This window comes from Plecotus auritus (assembly GCF_963455305.1).
Source record: "Plecotus auritus genome assembly, chromosome: 1".
Taxonomy (NCBI): Eukaryota; Metazoa; Chordata; class Mammalia; order Chiroptera; family Vespertilionidae; genus Plecotus; species Plecotus auritus.
In genome coordinates, this window is record NC_137770.1 from 224947048 (window position 1) to 224966574 (window position 19527).

Consider the following 19527-nt stretch of genomic DNA (forward strand, 5'->3'; position numbering starts at 1 on the left):
GGGAACATCAATCCTGAGTTTTCAGAGCAGACCAATTTCAATCTATCCTGTTGTCCATTTAATATGTTTTGTATTTTAGTAGAAAATTTGGTAACTGTATCTCATGCCAAATGAGATTACTGCTCAGCCTGGCCATAGCTAAAAAGCACAATGAGAAACATAACCTTTCCAGGTCGGATATCATACCAGCTCTCTAACTCCGCCAGGGCTCACCCGTCCTCTCAGCTAGGGGTTTTCTGACTCTAAGATCTGGTGAGTTGTGCCTCTCTCACATTCCTTCCTGTTCCATTTGGAACGCAAGTCCACCAGGTATTCCCCCATGGAAGGGCCTACCTTCTCCCCTCACCACACGCTCAGCCGCTGTGGGAGGCTAGGGTTCCAGAAGCTAAGCTTCTGCACTTGAGGAAAGCAAAATGTGAGCTTCCTAAAAGGCACAGACATATTGCTGACCGAAGGGAAAAGAATTACTAGTACTTTAAATTTATGTTTTTCTTTGCATCACATCACCATACTAGCTTTCTTACAATTTAAAAGCAGACCACAGTTGTGATACTTAACTACTTCCGTTTCTCCCAACGTTTAAGATAAAATGTATAAATGCATTATGTGGAGAATGTAAATACTTAAAGCATTGTAGACACACACACATGATTAGCAATAGGAGAAAGAGAAACGGGTTTGAAAGAGCTTAAAACTAAACTATATAAACGTGTGTGTGTGTGTGTGTGTGTGTGTGTGTGTGTGTGTGCGCGCGCATAGAGTCTAAAAAATACAACAGATGGTAATTTTAAAAATGGAAATGTTTAAGATATGGAAAACGCTGTTGAAATACATTAATAAAACACTGGAAACAACTCACCAAATTTGCAAAATAGGAGCAGAACAGTTTCAAAAAGACCGCGGCCCATTTAGGTGATAAACACCAGATGTCAGGTGCAGTGCAGTACGGACAATGGCATCCTGATTGGCCTCGGGGAGAAGGAGAGTAGCATCAGGCACCACACACAGAAAAGCCAAACACACATCCCATCCCAGGCCGGGGCATGGAACTCCCTGCGTAACGCCTGGTCTAAGGACACACAGTACAGTGCTCTACCCTTGTTTCTGTCCCTGATTCTGATGCAGAAGGGCCCGGCTCGCTGGGCCACCGCCACGTGTGGATGGACAAGCTGAAACCTTGCTCGGGGCCCACACGCAGGCCAGGGGTGGCTGTGATTCTGTAAGCTGAGGAGCAGTCACTGAAACACTCTGTGAAAGGGGCCTCTGAGAGTCTTAGGAAGTGAGCTTTCTGAAGACAGCTGGGCAAAGTCACTGAGATTATCAACCAATTAAAAAGAATCCTGAAACAGCAAGCCATTTCCTTTAGGAAGTTTAGGAGACTGGCATATTGCTCTGGCGAAAAGGGTCCTCACTGATCCTCCCTTAAACCCAAAGTTCATTTCCCCAGCATAACCAGGTAGGCAAGGCAGCCCAGTGCTGAGTGCCCCTAACTTACCCTCATAAGTGTGTGTGTTTCTGTAGTGGGGGTGGGCGAGGGGGGGGAAGCTGTGTGAGGGCCACCCAAGAGTGGGAGTCCTCTTCCTCCCTGAATGTCGGTTCAACCTCTGGGACCTGAAGTCCAAGTCAAACCTGCTGATCCCTGTAATGCACATTTACAATGTGTTGGACATGATCCTGGACACTGCCTGTCTGGGTCTGAGCAACTAATTTATTGAAGGAGAAAGATTTATTCACTTCACAGTCCAATAAAAGCCATGCTATTCATAGGTACAGTGAGTGTTAGGGACGACTTAGCTTCTAGTAGTAGTAGGAAGGATCCTAGATTAAGAGTTAGCATGTCCCTGGATTCTCATCTTGGCCCTGCTATTAATTTAGGGTCATGTGACTTTGGCCAAGACATTAACCTTTCTGGGCCTCAGATTCCTTGGATGTGAAATGGAGATGCTGAACAAACTGACCACCTTTAAATTTTTTTTATTTATTGATTGATTTGAGAGAGAGAGAGAGAGAGAGAGAGAGAGAGAGAGAGAGAGAGAGAGAAACATTGATTTGTGGTCCCACTTATTTTTGCATTCATTGGTTGCTTCTTGTATGTGCCCCGAACAGGGATTGAACCTGCAACCTTGGCACATTGGGATGACACTCGAACCAACTGAGCTATCCAGTCAGAGCTATCCACTGACCCCTTTCTGATCTAACACTCTGGAATGAATGTGGTCTGTGTGTTCGGAAGAGGGAGAAATCATTGTGGGATAGAACGATCAGGGGTTTTCATGATGGAAGTAGTGTCGTTTGCTCATGTTCTACAAAGTCAGATTTCTCAGTTGCAAAATAAGTCCAGAGTACAGACGTGTCAAATGGATACTGAAAATGTCCCTGATAATCTCTGCCTCACAGATAATCACTGATAAGAATTTTTTTGTTCCAGATAATTCACTTATAAGTACTAATAATGTATAATGGCTAGGTTAAGTAGTAGTTGAAATCATTATTACTTGTATTAAAATGGAGCACTAAGTGCATGCTTCTTCAACAAATGTTTTAAAATTTAAAATTACATCCTTGACATCCTTCCACCATGTCATCCCATATACATCTCGTTTTCTTTCATCAGGGCAGAGAATTGCATTATAGCCACAAATCGTACTTCATTTAACTACTGTATGTTGACAGCATATGGATATTTTCTTTTTGATCATAAACACTGCAACAAAGTTCCTTGTGTCCCCTGTCCTAAACTCAGTGTGGACACCCCCTCCCTCATTTCCCACTTCCAAACCATCGCCAGGTCCCAGTCATTTCACCCCGTATCTCAGGAACCAATCTGCTTCTCTCCACCTGATTACCTCCATTTTATTCAAGTGGAAAGTCAGTACCTTCCATACAACAGCTTCTTCTTAATTGGTTTCCTCTCCCTGCCAAGTCTAGCCTTCGGTTTCCCAAGCTGCAGCAGAGATGCAAGTCTCGTTACTTTCCAGTTTAGAACCTTCAATAGCTTCTCCCTGTTCTTAAGACAAAGACCATTGCCTTGTAATGACTGTGTTATCTGTAATTCACTTTGAGATATGTCCACACAGACAGCCTGAGGCTTATGGGTGTGATTTTAATCTGTACCCTAGGATGGAGATGAAATTAGTTGCCCTAATCAGGAATATACACTTCAGAGATGATTAGTAAGAATTTTATTATCAGAGGGCTACAGTCCAGAGGTGGTATCTACAATTATGTTAGCTTCTTTTATCTCTCACCAACGCAAATGACTTTATTAATTAGCAAATAGATATTAGAAGTTATTTTCCCTCGAAGTGAGTTCTGTATGTGTGGATGGGCTAGAAATGGTGGAGGGGCATTCCCACTCCTGTATCATCTTGTAGATGGTAGCAACCCAGGAACAAGATGATACAGGAGTGGGTCACAACCGCTTCTAATGATGGTGGCTAAAACATGCCTTGTCCAGCGGAGGCTCAGATGCTTCTTGCTGTTTCCTGCCTCTGAAGAGGGTCACACTGCCTCTAATGAATGAACTATCCATGAACTATAGAGCTGGAGAAACTGAAAGGACAGAAAGAGGTGCGTCACCAAGCTTACACAACAGGATGCATGGCTGTCTTCATTCCTGCTCACTAATCAAGGTTGGCAGGTGGGGCTGAGTTGAGCCTGAGATTTGCTTTTGGACCAACGGTGAGGCTGTGAGGAAGGAGACCTTTACCCTCACCCATGTCTAAATATTGGAGGTTTCAACATCACCCCCCACGCCCCCCCCAAAAACACATCTCTAGATAAATAAGAAGGGCCAGACTGGTTGAGGTCAGATTATAGCATGGTGGCCGAGAAAGCCCTGTATAATCTCGCTTCCACCTACCATCTTGTCTCCCTCGCATTACCAGGGACACTGCCAACTTGAGGTGTGAGCATGCTATCCACACTCCCACCTCTGTGGTTCCTTCTCGTCCGTCCCTCCCTTCCTGCCTCGCAGACCAGGTCCCAGCTCCCATTCCACCCTCACAGGGCCCAGGACTCCTCCTGGCAGTCCCTTCAGGAAGCCAGTGATATGTCCATACTAGTGGCCTGGTGCACAAAATCCATGCACATTAAAGGGAATTAATTAGAGAAAATATTTTAATATTGCTATTTGCCCTTTCTCTATAATAGAAGTGTCAGAGATGAAAGAAAATGTATATGAAAATCTTCCTCCTGTCAGAATCTGGGGCATGCCGCGGGACCCAGAATCAAGTCCCCGCCCACCCGCATGCACCTCGAAATCGAGCGAGACCCAGACGTGGGCGGCCCCACCCCCATTGGGCGAGATCCAGATCCGGCTGGCCCCACCCCCTGTCAAGCCCCACAGGGCAGAGGGCACAGCCTCAGGTCCCCCATCAAGTCCTGCCGGGTGGGGGGGTGCAGCCTCAGGTTCCCCATCAAGCCCTGCCAGGTGGGGGGGCACAGCCTCAGGTCCCCCATCAAGCCCTGCCAGGTGGGGGGGCACAGCCTCAGGTCCCCCGTCAAGCCCCGCTCGGTGGGGGGCGCACCCTCAGGTCCCCTGGCCCGGTGCCAGGGCAGGGGGCATGGCCTGAGGTCCTCTGGCCCGGCACCAGGGTGGGGGGCATGGCCTGAGGTCCCCTGTCAATCCCCGCTGGGCCGGGGGTGCAGCCTGAGGTTCCCTGGCCTGGCACTGGGGCAAGGGGCGTGGCCTGAGGTCCCCCATCAAGCCTCACCAGGCAGGGGGTGCAGCCTCAGGTCCCTGCTGATCGCTCGTTAAGGGAACCCTGTCTCCCCAACCATATTGTGATGGTGTGATGGAGTGAGGGTCAATTTGCATATTACCTCTTTATTATATAGGATGGCTGATGCCTCAACACCTAAGAGACTGTGTCCAGGTTCATGTTGCTCACCTTTGTATTCCTACCACCTGACACAGCCTCATCTGTTCAACAGAAGATTATTTAGGTTTTAGCTTTTTCAGCATTAACAGGAACACACACACACACACACACACACACACACACACACACACAACCCCTTTTATGTCACTACTAGAGGCCCGGTGCACGAAATTCGTGCACAGGGCGGGGAGGGTCCCCTCAGCCCAGCCTGTACCCTTTCCAATCCAGGATCCCTTGGAGGATGTCCAACTGCCAGTTTAGGCCCGATCCCCGGCAGTAGGACATCCCTCTCACAATCCGGGACTGTTGGATCCTAACTGCTCACCTGCCTGCCGGCCTGATCACGCCTAACTGCCCCCCCTGCCGGCCTGGTCTCCCCCAAATGCTCCCCCCTGCCAGCCTGGTCGCTCCCAACTGCCCCCCTCTGCTGGCCTGGTCACCCCTAACTGGCGCCCCACTGGCCTGGTTGCCCCTTACTGTCCCCCCTGCTGGCCTGGTCGCCCCCAACTGCCCCCCTCTGATGACCTGGTCACCCCTAACTGCCCCCCCTGCCAGCCTGGTTGCCCCTCACTGACCCCATGCTGGCCTGGTTGTCCCCAACTGCCCCCCCCCACTGGCCTGGTCACCCCCAACTCCCCCCACCGGCCTGGTCGCCCCATGCAGCCTGCTGTTCGGTCGTCCATCCAGTTGTTTCGGTCGTGATGGTCCCTGGCTTTTTATATATTAGGAATAGAGGCCCAGTGCATGAAATTCATGCACGGGGGTGTGTGTCCCTCAGCCCAGCCTGCACCCTCTCCAATCTGGGATCCCTCAAGGGATGTCCGGCTGCCCGTTCACCCCCTAACCACTCCCCTGCCAGCCTGATTGATGCCTAACTGCTCCCCTGCCAGCCTGTTTGCCCCTAACTGCCCTCCCTGCAGGCCTGGTCACCCCTAACTGCCTCCCCTGCAGGCCTGGTCCCTCCCAACTGCCCTCTCCTGCTGGCCTGATCACCCACAACTGCCCTCCCTTGCAGGCCTGGTCCCTCCCAACTGCCCTCCCCTGCTGGCCATCTTGTGGCGGCCATCTTGTGTCCACATGGGGGCAGCCATCTTGTGTGTTGGAGTGATGGTCAATTTGCATATTATTCTTTTATTAGATAGGATAGAGGCCTGGTGCATGGGTGGGGGCTGGCTGGTTTGCCCTGAAGGGTGTCCCAGATCAGAGTGGGGGTTCCCTTGGGGCGTGGGGTGGCCTGGGCGAGGGGCCTGTGGTGGTTTGCAGGCCAGCCATGCCCCCTGGTGACCCAAGCGGGGGCCCTGGTATCTGGGATTTATTTATCTTCTACAATTGAAACTTTGTAGCCTGGAGCAGAGCCAAGCCTCCTGCTTGCTCCGTGGCCACAGCCATTTTTGTTGGGATTTATCTATCTTCTATAATCGAAACTTTGTAGCCTTAAGCGGAGGCCAAGGCAGGCCAAGGCTGCGGAAACTTGGCTTCCTCCATCTCTGGGGGCAACTCAAGCCTCCTGCTCTCTCTGTGGCCACAGCCATTCTGGTTGGGTTAATTTGCATACTCGCTCCTGATTGGCTGATGGGCATGGCATGTGGGTATAGCGGAGGTACAGTCAATTTGCATATTACTCTTTATTAGATAGGATGTGGTATGGGCCCTCCACAGTGAAAATAACTTTCTAGCGTATGTGTATGTGTATGTGTATGTGTGTGTGTGTGTGTGTGTGTGTGTGTGTGTGTGTGTGTATATATATATATATATATATATATATGAAATCCAACTAAATGTACAAAGAAAAGGATGAAGAATATATAAAGGACCACAGGCAAGGCGATGGCCCTCCCTTTTAAATACGGTAAATGCCACTTACTTATTCTGAAAATCCTTCATGGAAATGAGGACCAGGAAAATGTCACCTCCCTCATTTCTCGTTTCTCCATATTTTATAGCTTCCTTTCATCTGGACACTTACTGAAAGATCGCTTCAGCATGACAAGAAGTCCTGCTTTCTCAGACGACTACGCTTTTACTTGGTTTACTCAAAGCTAACTCCCTGGCACCGCCCTGCTTGTCACCGATGCAAACTGTTACTACATTTCACCCCAAATTCTTTACACGTGTGAGGCGCAGCAAGCATTTACAACCACCTGGTCCAAACCTGTCATTTTTACATCTGGAAAAACGAAGGCCACAGAGGCCGACACGGCGGTTTATTAAACATTTACTAAGTGCAGACACGTGCTAGGGGAGGCAGGTAGCTCCCCCGTTTAATAGAGAAGGAAACAAAAATGCAGGGGGTTACGTGACAGTCCTCCCGAGGTCCCCCAGCACATGGCAGAGTCAGGACTCACAGCCGATCAGAGTCCAGCCCTCATTGCAGGCTCGGGGAGAGCGGCTGGCACCGTGATTCACTCCAGAAGCGCAGTGGCCACGTGGTTAGTGAGGGAAGAAGGGGCAACCCCGCCCAGGCTTCTGTTCAAAGGGCTCCCAGGAACCCCTGCAGCCACCAGGGAGTAGAGATTTAATGGGACCACACATGCCTATGATGCTGTCACCTGTGTCTGAGGGTGACTGGGATGGCTTCTGACATGGGCGTGTGCGTGAGCCCCACCCAGTCACACCTGCCATTAGGGGCCCCGTGAAGTGCTAGGACGGCAAATTCTTGAGTTTTTATTTGTTGGCTTGTTTTGCCTTTTGTTTGTCTAATTAGGCCTTACAGGACAACTGTCTCTCAACGATTGCCATTTCAGAGATTTTACTTCCTCTGAAGTTACTTTAGCTTTATTACTGCTATGACATAGAAGTCACACTCCTTTGCCCCATTAAATCTTTGAATTCAGGCAGAGTATTAAAAAAACAGGCCTCCAGCTTTCTCCCCACCAGTGGGCTGTGACTCCTCTACCTTCCTTGGCTTGCCTGCTCATGCTCACCCCCCAGGGCCACAACTCAGCCCTGTGCTTCAGCTTCAGAAAGTGCTGCATCAATAACAGAGAAGAACTGCTTTCACCGCTGGGCGCTGAGGGTTTTGGGGGCGAAGGGCGGGGGGGGAGCTCGCCCCCAGCAGTGGGCTTCCGAGGCTGGGCCTCAGCCTGGGTTGCAGTGTATTTCTGGAGCTTTTATTACATCCACTCCTAGGACACCTGGCCTCCCTCACCAAAACCAAATCCCAATGAGGATCATAAAACCTGCCACATCAAGTTTAAAAGAGAATGCAGATAAATTGTACTTCGTAAACTACATCTCACTGTCTTGCCAATTATTTCTGGTTTATGATTCTCTTTGGCAAGGACTGCAGCAGTAAATGCACTCAGTCCCACGTACAGGGATCAGGGTTAGAAACAAGGGGTGCAGCTCCAGTTTTGCTTCCAACTTGTGGGGTACCCTTGAATTCCTTCTCTCTAGGCCTCAGTTTCCATAAAACTGGATGTTTTGACCCCTTTGGGGGTCATGATTCTGTAATTGATGGTAAGTTATATATATATATATATATATATATATATATATATATATATATATATATATATATTTTAAGCCTCAGCTTAGTTGCTTAAGAACAGGCTTAAAAATGCATTTGGAAATAATCATAATCTTTTTATCACTCAAAGAATCAAAGGAAAAGGCTGCAAAGTAGCTCACATCGTTTGAAATATAAAGTGCAATTTGTTGCCATTGGGATCAATGTATGGAAGTTTAAAAAAGTAGAAAACCAGATGAGGAAAGAAATCCGTTTTTATCAGGCATTTTCAAATTTCTATGAAATAATCACTTCAAAATCATCAACTTTCAACCATATACATTTTCAAGCACCTTCTGAGTTGGCACAATGCATATGAAAGACAAAACAAGACCCAAAACTGATCAGATTGAAAATTTCCTCCAAAGACCACATATACAGGGCACAGACAGAACACTGGGCTTGGAGCCAGTAGACCTGGGTTCGAGTCCTGACTGAGCAACATCGCTACATCTCAGTGTCCTTACCAGTGAACGGGGCATAGTAATCCTACCTACACCGATGTCCACAGCGCAGCTGGGAGGGTCTAATAAACAGAAGAACCCTACAAAGAACTGTTTCACTATAACTCATTGCCTGCCTCCCAAATTCTCTCACTGTGTATGGGACATTTACATGGGCATACAAATTTAGAACTCTTGGCAAAACCACCATTTTCACCAAAAAATATTTTCTTTCTCAGTAGCAAGGAAATGTATGCAAAGCTAACATCCCAACCCAAAGGCTGGGAAACAATTCAGAACTTGGCAGTCCCAAGTCATCTTCGCTTCCTTTCTTACTCTCCTTAGAATCCAATTTGGCATCAAGTCCAGGGGGATGTGCTTTGAAATGCCTCCCAGGTCAGACCACTGCTCTCTTCTTTTTCACCGCCCGTCCCTTCGTCTTAGCCGTTCTCATGGCATGCCCGGATGACAGCACCACCTCATCACGCTCCCCTCCAGGCCCTCCTCGGCTGCCCGATTCGGGTTCCTAAAAAGTAGACTCATCCTCAGGATCCGAGATCCTATCAGCCTCACACTACCTCCCTCTACTGCAGCAATGTGACCTCCTCCAGTGCAGGAATTCCTTCACGTGCCTGCAGACTCCAGCCGCAGGGCACGCGCTTGCTTCTCCCTGCCTGGAATGTTCTTCCACCAGCCTCTCTAATGATGGTTTTCCCAGGCTCCCTTCAGTGCAGTGCTTCTCAGAATCACCTGGGATCTTGTTAACATGCAGATCCTGACTCAACAGATCTGAGGTGGCTCATGACTCTGCATTTCTAACCAGTTCCCAGGTGACCACCATGCGGTTCCATCATTCACCAGCTGCATCCCCCAACTCAGACTAACGAGTGTTTCAGTTTCTTCACCTGTACGATGGGAATTCTGCCTGAACCTCCAGCGTTGATGTAAGAATTAAGTTAGGTAAGTTATATAAAGAGCTCTGCCAATGTGGTAGATGGCAAAAATGGCCACAATTCTCCAGCCCTCCTGAACCCGCACAATTCTCTTGACTTGCTTCTAAAATAGATTGGAAGAGAAGCAACTTGGGTCTGATTCAGGCTAGACCTCCAAGCTCCCTGACTCCACGGTCCCTCTTACAACTACACTGGGCCTGCCCAGTGATGGGGGCATGAGGCCCAGGTGCTCCCCAGCTGACTCAGCGGTGGTCAGCCAATCCTCAGAGGCAGAGCCACCTGGGTGACCCCACATGCATAAGGGAGTCTGGAAAAGACAGCAGATTCTCCAGCCCAAACTGCAGATCCACAAAGTCATGAACAAAATAAATGGTGGTTGTTTTAAGCGATTACGGTTTAGAGTGGTTTGTTACATGGCAATCGACAAATGATACAGAATATATAAGTAATTTCTCCATAAAAGGTGGCTATGACATTTTAAGAAAAAGGTACGTAATAGAAAATGAATTTCCCATACCACTAAAATGTGTGCTTCCCGGTCAGTAGCAGGAAGATGACTGAACTGGGAATTGGGAGTCTTAGGTCTTGGTCCCAGTAGCTTTTCCCATGGGCAGCCTTGTGACCTGGGACATGTCATTTAAGCTTCTGGAGCCCCTGTGTGTGTTTTTCTAGCTCTAAAAATGATTGAAGGTGCATTTTCCCAAAATGCAATACTTATTTCCTTGCTAACAGATAGTTCCGCGCCCAATTTTTCTTTTCTTGTGGACCTAGGATTTAATCACAGACAACCTTCATTGTATTGTCTTCGCTATTAGCATTTGGTGGTGGCTACATTTCATATTTATCATAAAAGCCATATCCTGAACCTACAAGGTGGGCCTCCTTGCTATGGACCAGGAACCCAGAAAACCAAGTTCATCAGGAATAAAAAAATAAATAAGTTGTAGTGAGAATTAAGCATGTGGTTATTCACTATTTGCAGGGGCAGGCAAACTGCTTTTATTCATTTCTAGATTGTAGTAAATATTCTGGAGGACTGAGGGCATGTAGTCTGGTCACCAAATAAGAGGGATACCATAGAGTTTTTATTTTTCCATTGATCTTCAGAGAGAGAGAGAAAGAGAGAGAGAAAGAGAGAGAGAGAGAGAGAGAGAGAGAGAGAGAGAGAGAGAGAGGGAGGGAGGGAGGGAGGTAGGAGGTAGGAGGAGGAGGAGAGAGAGAAACCTTGATATGAGAAAGAGACAGCGACTGGTTGCCTCCACATGATCCCCGATTGGGCCAGGGACTGTACTTGTAACTGAGGTACGTTCCCATTGACTGGGAATCGAACCTGCAACCCTTCGGCCCTTTGTGGGCCAACACCCTAACCACTGAGCAACCGGCCAGGGCAAGAGGAATGCTGTTTTACAGCCATCAAATACGAATCAATCTGCCTGTATCACACATAAATGACCCAAAATATGTACTTAATTATCAAATGGGTGGGAGACTTAACACCACAATGAGAAGAAATATAAAAACTCGTGTGGATGGAGTCAACTCTTAGGACTAACAAACAAGTGAATTACAATTATATCCAAATACCTGTTATATTAAAAAGCTATCCACGTGGTAATGAGTCAGTAACCAAGGTGAGTTTTCTTCTCTCTCAGGCATTCAGTGACTCACCTACCACTAGTCCACACTGACGCGGACAGCAGGCCATGTTGTGACCAACTTTAAAAACAACAAAAAAAGGCTATTCTACTGCCCATTTCCACCATGTTCCACAATCGGCAGTCAGGTATTTTTATTCCTAGAAGGAGTTAAGCTAAATAAGAGAACACATATAAAGTATGAGGGCAACAGTTTATCTTAACTTTGCCTTCAGATGTACATTTTAAGTCTATACCAGGAAGCACTAGGTTGGTTCATTCTTTATCAAAAATTGTTTTCTGTGATAGAAACAAAGTATGTGGGGCCCGACAGTGACTTGAGTAATTAAAAACAGCATTGCAATAAAACATGGCTTACGGTTAGCTACCTGGAACAAATGTATTCTGATATGATACGTAACTTCATAGACATGAGCCACCTAACATTTTCTCCGAGTTAGTATCCTAAATACTTTTGGCCCTCTAATTATCTTTTTTAAAATATGTTTTTATTGAGGACGGGAGGAGGAGAGAGAGAAACATCAATAATGAGAGAGAATCATTGATTGGCTGTCTCCTGCACACCCCCTACCAGGGATCCAGCCTGTAACCCAGGCATGTGCCCTGATGGGGAATCGAACTGTGACCTCCTGGTTCATGGGTCAACGCTCAACCACTGAGCCATGCTGCCGGGGCTCACTAATTATTTTTTTAATCAATTCACTTCTCTCTCCCCTCTCATGTGGGTTTTTACAGAAACTGCTTTGCTTGTATCTTCCCCATTTCATTCTTCTCATTGCAGCTAGAGGCTTTCTAAATACAATCTGCTGTTTCACGTCCTCCGTGGCTTCTCTGAAGGCAAGGACTGTGTCCGCAGCACCCCTCCGGGGTCTGGTGTCTCTGGGTCTACACCTGTGCTGTCTCCAAGGCCAGATCAGGGTTTCATTTAATTTTAGAGCCACCTGTACTCGGAACAGAACAGCGTTCACTGCTAGGGGTGACATTTGGGACATGATATTCTTTCTGTCCTGTGCAGCTGAGGAGTGTCTTTCCTAAGATGTTAATGACCGAGTCAGTATTTAGAGTTCTTTTAAGCATCTGCTTCAGGACACGTGTGCACCTGATGGGTGTGTTGTAAGTATGCTTTAGGATAGGGTCATATTGATGACATATAGTCCTTCTGACTATTCCAGTCTCTGTGGGACTATGACATGCTCAGGGTGCAAATAGAGAAAATATTTCGTTTTCTTAAGTAGCCTAGACTAAAAAAGGCTACAACTGGGTGCCCCATCGGACCTGCAGATGGGTAAAGCTTACGTTTGCTCTCCCCTACCAACTCCTCTTTTATAGATATCTAGAAAAAAAGATTTTTTGTTGTTAATCCTTATCCGAGGATATTTTTTCCATTGATTTTTAGAGAAAGTGGAAGGGGGGGGGGAGAGAGAGAAACATCGATGTGAGAGACACATTGATTGGTTGCCTCCCTCACGAACCTGCAACCCAGGTACATGCCCTTGACTGGGACTTAAACCTGAGACTCTTCAGTCTGAGGGCCAACATCCTATCTACTGAGCAACAATGGCCAGAGCTAGATATCTAGAAATTTTATCTGCAACCAGATCATCTAAAGGCCAAAAAAAAAAAAGAAGGAAGAAAAAAGGCAGGACCGAGGTACTATTTAACCAAGACTCGCCCAAAGTGCTCAAGATTCAGGGTAACTGGGAAAATTGTGAAATGAGGGGAACATGTGAAACAGTCCAGGTGGAAGAAACCCAGCTACTGGGGAGCTGGCAGTCAGTTATTCGGAAACTGGAGTCTATTCCAAGAAGCCCAGTCCATGGGCTCTGGGGCACCCAGGGCAGGGCAGTTCCAAGAGCCGGGAGGCAGCACCTGCTCTGCCCCGGGGGCTGGGACTCTGGCCAGAGCTCAGCCAGGTAGTGCTTCCAGGCTCAGAGAGGCACCAGGTGAGAAGTCAGGGGAAGCCTCCCATTTTTTAGGTTAATGAACATATTTCATTGATATACAAGTTTTCTGTTTTAAAGTCCATATATGCAATAGCTCTTAGTACATAGCTAAGATTCCTCGCATTTATCTTTCCATATCCTTGTCTCTCTAAATCTCTAGAACCACCTAGAAGAGGACCAGGCCCTGGGGCCGGGTGCCATGAGCTAGGCACTATCACATAGTTGCTGAGGAAAGAGCAGGATCAGGATGGACAGAGGGAGTCGACAAAGAGAAAAACGATGAACCCTGCCTTCCTTCATCAGTGTCTGGTCCGTTCCTCCTCTGTGATCAAGGCAGCTTCCTATAACTGACTCCACACACTTCAGATAAATGCAAATAACCCCAGAACTCTATCTTTAGTGCTTCAAAGTATGGTTTCAGTGATGTGCCTCAGGACCGCTAAGGTGCTCTGTAGGCACTGGTGTTTTTTAGTCTCCTCCTTAAAACAGTATGAGCTGGAGTTTTACTAATAAATGTGGGAATAAGTGGTAAATATACACTCCATTGTCTTTAAAAGCAGCTGCCAATTTCCGTTTCTTTCTCATTCAACTCTCAAATGTTTCTCACCTTTGCCCCCCAGCTATTACTCCCTCCTATTCCCCCCGCCCCCCCCCCCCCCCAGTAGCTTGGTTCCAACCACGCAGGCATTCATAAGTCATGGTGAGAAGCGACCCCAGTGACTCCCTCTCATAGGGACAGGAAGAAAAATCTATCTATAAGGATTCTGAACCACCACATGAACACGGGCTCGCTCTCAATTCACTGGGCAAACATCTACACAGCAATGAACAATAAAATGTGCCAGGTTACTAAAGGGAGTTTCATGACAGTGCTGGAGAAAGAAACCCCCAAACATTGGTTTCTGTCTTACATCATCGGAAAAATTCTCCAGTGGTGGTTTGTGAACATCTCACCTCCACCTCACCGGGGCTGCCAAGGTCAATGAGACCCAAGGAACCGGCCAGGAGGAGCTGGCCTAATCATTAAATAGTCAGCAGACACTTTGCGACCGTTTAACCCTTTGCAGCCGGCACCCTCGTTCAACACGTGCTCCTACCTCGCTCTGCACACTGTCCCCTGCAGCCCTCCCCTCCGCCACCCAGGGCGCCAGCACCCCACGGGGGCAACTCCTGGGACCCAAGGACACTTCAGAGAAACAGCGGTGGTCACGTTCCATTTCCGTTTTACGAAAAAAATACTCAGATGCTTAAAAATGGGGGAGGAGGGACTTGGAAATAAAGGAAAATCCCTTGCAGTTTTTCCAGTTCAAGTTCTCCGGCACTGCTGTAAGTTCATTAAGTAGGGATTTAAAAACACAAGTGTTTCCTACACCAATTAGATGCCAAGCTTTACCAACTGTCTTGACCTTTGGCCACTTGGTACAAGTCCCCCACCCGCCCCCTATCCTGGATTTTGCCACTTTCCGTGCCTTTGTTGAATTATGAGGCTTGTCCCGAGTAATCAAACTGAGAATCTCCTCACCCAGGGCAAAAGGAAATAAAGAAATAAAAACAACCCGCAAGAGAAGTCGGGGACATGATGCCACCAAGCCCAGCTCCGCAGCAGGGAGCCCTTGTCCTCCCCGCGGCGGGCCCACGCGCGGGGCAGAGACGGTCCTACCTGGGGCCGGGCGGCGGCGGCGTCTCGGCGCCCATGGCTTCGCGGGCCTCGGGCGGCCGCGCCAGGAAACACCAGCGGCTCCACGGCGCCCGGAGCCCGCGGCGCTCGCAGCTGCCGCCCCGGCGCGGTCATTGGGCCGGCGCATCACGTGGCCGGCCCGGGGCGAGCCTCCCCCGGCACGTGTAACCCTTTACCTGCGCGCCCCGCGCCGCTGGGTTCCCCCGAAGGTGCCCTGGCTGCACCCCGGGCGCGCGCTCGGGCCCCCATACCCAACTCCGACCCCCCGCAGCCGGCGCTGGCCTTCCGGACGCACTGAAGTAAAAAATCCTGGCGCTCGGCCTCTGAGCACCCGCACCGGGTTGCATGCCAGCCTCCTGCCCCAGCTGGAAACTTTTTCTGTCCTGCTGTCGGGAGAGGGGAGCGTCCCAGGATTCGGGACGGAAGTGGGGAGAGAAATACATGCACCCCTGGCAAGTAGATCTATACCCCTCACCCCTGTGTTTTTCGGTAACCCCCGCCGTTCTGGCATTGGCCGCTTAGACCTGGCGTGTGCACGGTCGCCTGCCTGTGTGACATGGATGGTTTGAGCAACAGCGCAGCCGCTACCATGCTAATTCCCGGGGAAGCTGCAGGCGCTCGCCTGTCTAGACCACAGTGGGAGCTCAAGGAAATCACGCTCCCCGCCCCTACCTTCTCTCTCTCGTCCTGGGGCGGGAACCTCGGCTGCAACGCTTCGTCCCACCTACTGAGCTCCCCGCCTGTACTTGTAATCCGCGCGCCTGAAGTGGGTGAAGAACTGATTGTTAAAGTATTCTTTCCACCTGCGCGCCAAAGTAAAATGTTTTGAGCAGCTGCGCCACCTAGCTCACCCTCTTCTCTCTCCCCTGCAACTCATCCAGGGATGCAGCAGGATGCTGGAGAAGCAGGCAGAGAATACTGTACCCACTGCGCTTAGTTCTCAATGTTTCCACTTAAGTGACTCCAGCGCCATTTACATGGCAATTGCCTTTACGGAGTAAAACTCATTTTCTGAATATTCCCAATCGTGTAGTAGTTGCATGCTTTAAAGGGACAGATTTATGAGGGAAGTTATACTCTGTTTTACATAATTTTCTGGTAAAACCCTTTGTCACAATAAAGGAACCTCATGCCCAGCTTCTAGCTGATGTTTTAGTAATGTTCACGGGATATCGATACATTTACCAGTTAGGTTATTCTGACCATAAAGACTTTGGTTTTTATTTTAGGGTTTAAAGTGTGGTTCCCAGACTAGCGGAATGATCACCGCCTGAGGGAATTTAGTAAAAATGCAAATTCTTGGGTCCCACCCCAGACACATAGATTCAGAAACAGTGAGGGATATGGGGGGGTGATGTATAGTCCAGTTTTCAGATCACGGCTCTTAATCTGCTCAAGCGGCTGGTTAAGTTACTTCCATCTAGTAAAGGCTGGGATTCTGTCATGGCAGAGCGGGTGGTGTTTTGGTAACCTCACATTACCAGAGCTATATAATTTGTCACGTTGATACACTGAAACCCCACCCTCTGATGTGTCTATATAAAGTGTAATCTGTACTTCCCGAGGATCACATGGCGTGCCAAGTGGAGACCTGAGAGGTCCCTGTGCAAAATACAGAAGAGAAACCTATGGTTTCTTGAAGCATGTGGAACTGAAAACACCGTAATTCACTTAGTTTTTAAAATGTGTTTGTGTTTTCATTGGCATATAAACTGTTTCCAACTGATGAGTCATGGAAGATAGGGAAGCTAATTTGAATAGATTTGTCTATATAGTTCTAAAAAAAAAGACAAAAATGTTAAGTATATGGTATTGGCTTACATTATAACATAAAGGCACCATACAAGGCATTTTAGACTTTTAGGAAAGAGGTAACTGGTTGGATTCTTTATCTTTAGCTCAGATTTCTCCATTGGACAAATAGCGTATTTCCAATTGCCTGCATGGATGTCTGAACCTTTGAACTCTCTAGGTCCAACTTTATTATTTCCACAACTTTCATCTCCTAAACTATGCATTTTATATTTGCAACTCTGCTATCTACCCAGTTTCAATTGAAACTGGAATTTGTTTTCCTTTCCCCCCACCAACTCCCATCAGTTAAGCTTTTAAATTGTTCCTGAAATCACTCTTGAATTGTCCCTCCTCTTAGCATTCTCACTGCCACTGTCCTAAGATCAAAGTCTTATACTTTCTATCTCAGATCATTGCAATAGTCTCTGTATTGGTCTCATCCATCTATAATCCATCTGACACAGTACTGTCTGAGTCATTCTAAAATACCATGCCAATCAGTCCATTCTCCTAAAAATTTTTTTTCATGATTCCTTTTTGACTACTGAATAAAGTCTAAAATCCCAACATAGCATTTGAATTCATCCAAAATAATCGACTGTTTTTGCTCCTACAGCTTCCTTCACCTGAGATGTCTTTCTGACATTCTGACAGCTCAGTCCTAGGTATTGTCCAAGCCTCAGCTCTGTCATCATCTCTTGGCCATTCCCTTTGATTCCCAGAGTTCAGTGCTCCTCCATGGTGTATCTTCTGCACTTGGATTTCACTTTTATTAACAACTTTGTATCACAGTCTGTCTTTTTTTAAAAAATATTTTTAATTGACTTTTAGAGAGAGATGAAGGGAGAGGAAGAGAGAGAGAAACACCAATCTGAGAGCAACATGGACCGACTTCCTCCTGTACACCCCCTACCAGGGATTGAACCCGCAACCTGGGCATGTGCCCTGACCTGGAATCATACCGTCAATTTGCAGTGCCCAGGGTGATGCCCTACTAACTGAGCCATACTGGCCAGAGTCATAGTCCCTCTTACACCTGACTTAGTTGTGTCTCCTTTAGATTGTAGGATTCCAGAGGGCAGGAGCTGTGTGTGACTAATTTTCAAATCACCCGAGGCTAGGGCATAGCATAATGCTTTGGATATAGCAAGTAGGCAGTATTAGTTCTGTTTTTAATGCTAGGATAGAAGATATTTAGTTAAGCAACAAATTCCATGGGTATGAAATTCGTTTATATAAATACTAGAGGTCTGATGCATGAAATTTGTATAAGGGGCTCGGCCCTAGCAGCCCCTCACAGCCCCGGCTTCATCCAAGAAGGTTGTCCGGACGGTCGTTCTGCTGTTCGCTCTAATTAGCATATTAGCTCTTTATTATATAGGATTAATGGTCAATTCCTCTATGTTTTCTCTGAGAACCAAAAGAGAAGCGGGTTTAACCTTCGATGCAAAGGATTTAGATTAGAATCCAAGAAGGCATTCCCTAGCCTGGGTAGTGGAATCATTTTCAGGAGGGGTAACTTTTAAACAGAAACCAGTCTCAAGCCATGTGAAATGGAGGCAATAAGCCTGATGGATAACTCCATGTTTTTCTTAACATCTTGATTTTAAGTTTCTCTGAGAATGATTTTCTCATGGAGCTAGATACAAGGTTTCACCTGATCATTTCCTAGTTATCACTACTTAAGCCCTCCATTGCTGCCCTGTTTAAAAAAACTGTGTGTGTGTGTGTGTGTGTGTGTGTGTGTGATTCTCAGATCCAATAGGTGACAAAAAGAAGAGGTGAGTGTGGGAAAGTCCTCCGGGTTTCTCACCTGCAGGGAGTTTATGAGTGGACGATTCTGTGGTTATCGTCCTTCCCACTGCCACCCCCAGCTCCAGTGGGAAGCACACTGGCCTGAAACTTACACATGGAACTTATTTTCCTGTTAACACTGTGAAACCCTGAAGGCACAAGGGGCTACTTTATTAACCTTTGTATTCTTGGCCAAATATATGCCCCAATAAATATTAGCTAAATGAATAGTGTACCAACGATTGTGGCACACCTGAAGATCCAGAGTGTTTGCAAAGACCTCCAGGAATCCTCATTGCCCAGCCTGGTCTGTAATCTGAAAGTTAGAAAATATCTTAAGGGTCATTTTCAGGAAGTACCTACTGGATACTCAACGCTCTATTTTTATGTGCTTTGAGAAAAAAGCACACTGATTGTGCATTGAAGTCCTGTTCAGCTATTCTCCCTAGACCTGTGTTTCTAGGTTTCTTCATCTGTAAAATTTGGAATACTACCAGTACCTAACACAGAAAGCTATTGTGAAGATTACATGGTTTAGTACGGTGGTCGGCAAACTGCGGCTCGCGAGCCACATGCGACTCTTTGGCCCCTTGAGTGTGGCTCTTCCACAAAATACCACGGCCTGGGCGAATGTATTTTGAAGAAGTGGTGTTAGAAGAAGTTTAAGTTTAAAAAATTTGGCTCTCAAAAGAAATTTCAGTCATTGTACTGTTGATATTTGGCTCTGTTGACTGAGTTTGCCGACCACTGGTTTAGTACATGCGTAGCTCCGAAAATAGTACCTGGTATATGGTAAGTACGAATAATAATGATTATTATTATGAACTACATCTGCCTAAGTTGGGAGAAAAACAAATGCCACACAAATTTACATAG

General features: G+C 47.3%; 1 protein-coding gene across 7 annotated transcripts in view; it reads right to left on the minus strand.

Moving 5' to 3' along the window:
- Positions 1-15175, minus strand: part of PGCKA1 (PDCD10 and GCKIII kinases associated 1) — a 72097-nt gene extending 56922 nt beyond the window's left edge. The window contains exons 1-3 of one of the 7 annotated variants that reach the window (XM_080649553.1): positions 15046-15166; positions 2877-3007; positions 860-969 (exon numbers count right to left, since the gene is read on the minus strand). The gene's annotated coding sequence lies outside the window, so the exon portion shown is untranslated. Of the gene's footprint in view, positions 1-859; positions 970-2876; positions 3008-15045 lie in introns of all 7 variants that reach the window. The other 6 variants (XM_080649557.1, XM_080649556.1, XM_080649559.1 and 3 more) reach the window with 6 other exon arrangements.
- Between the last annotated feature and the right edge of the window lie 4352 nt (positions 15176-19527).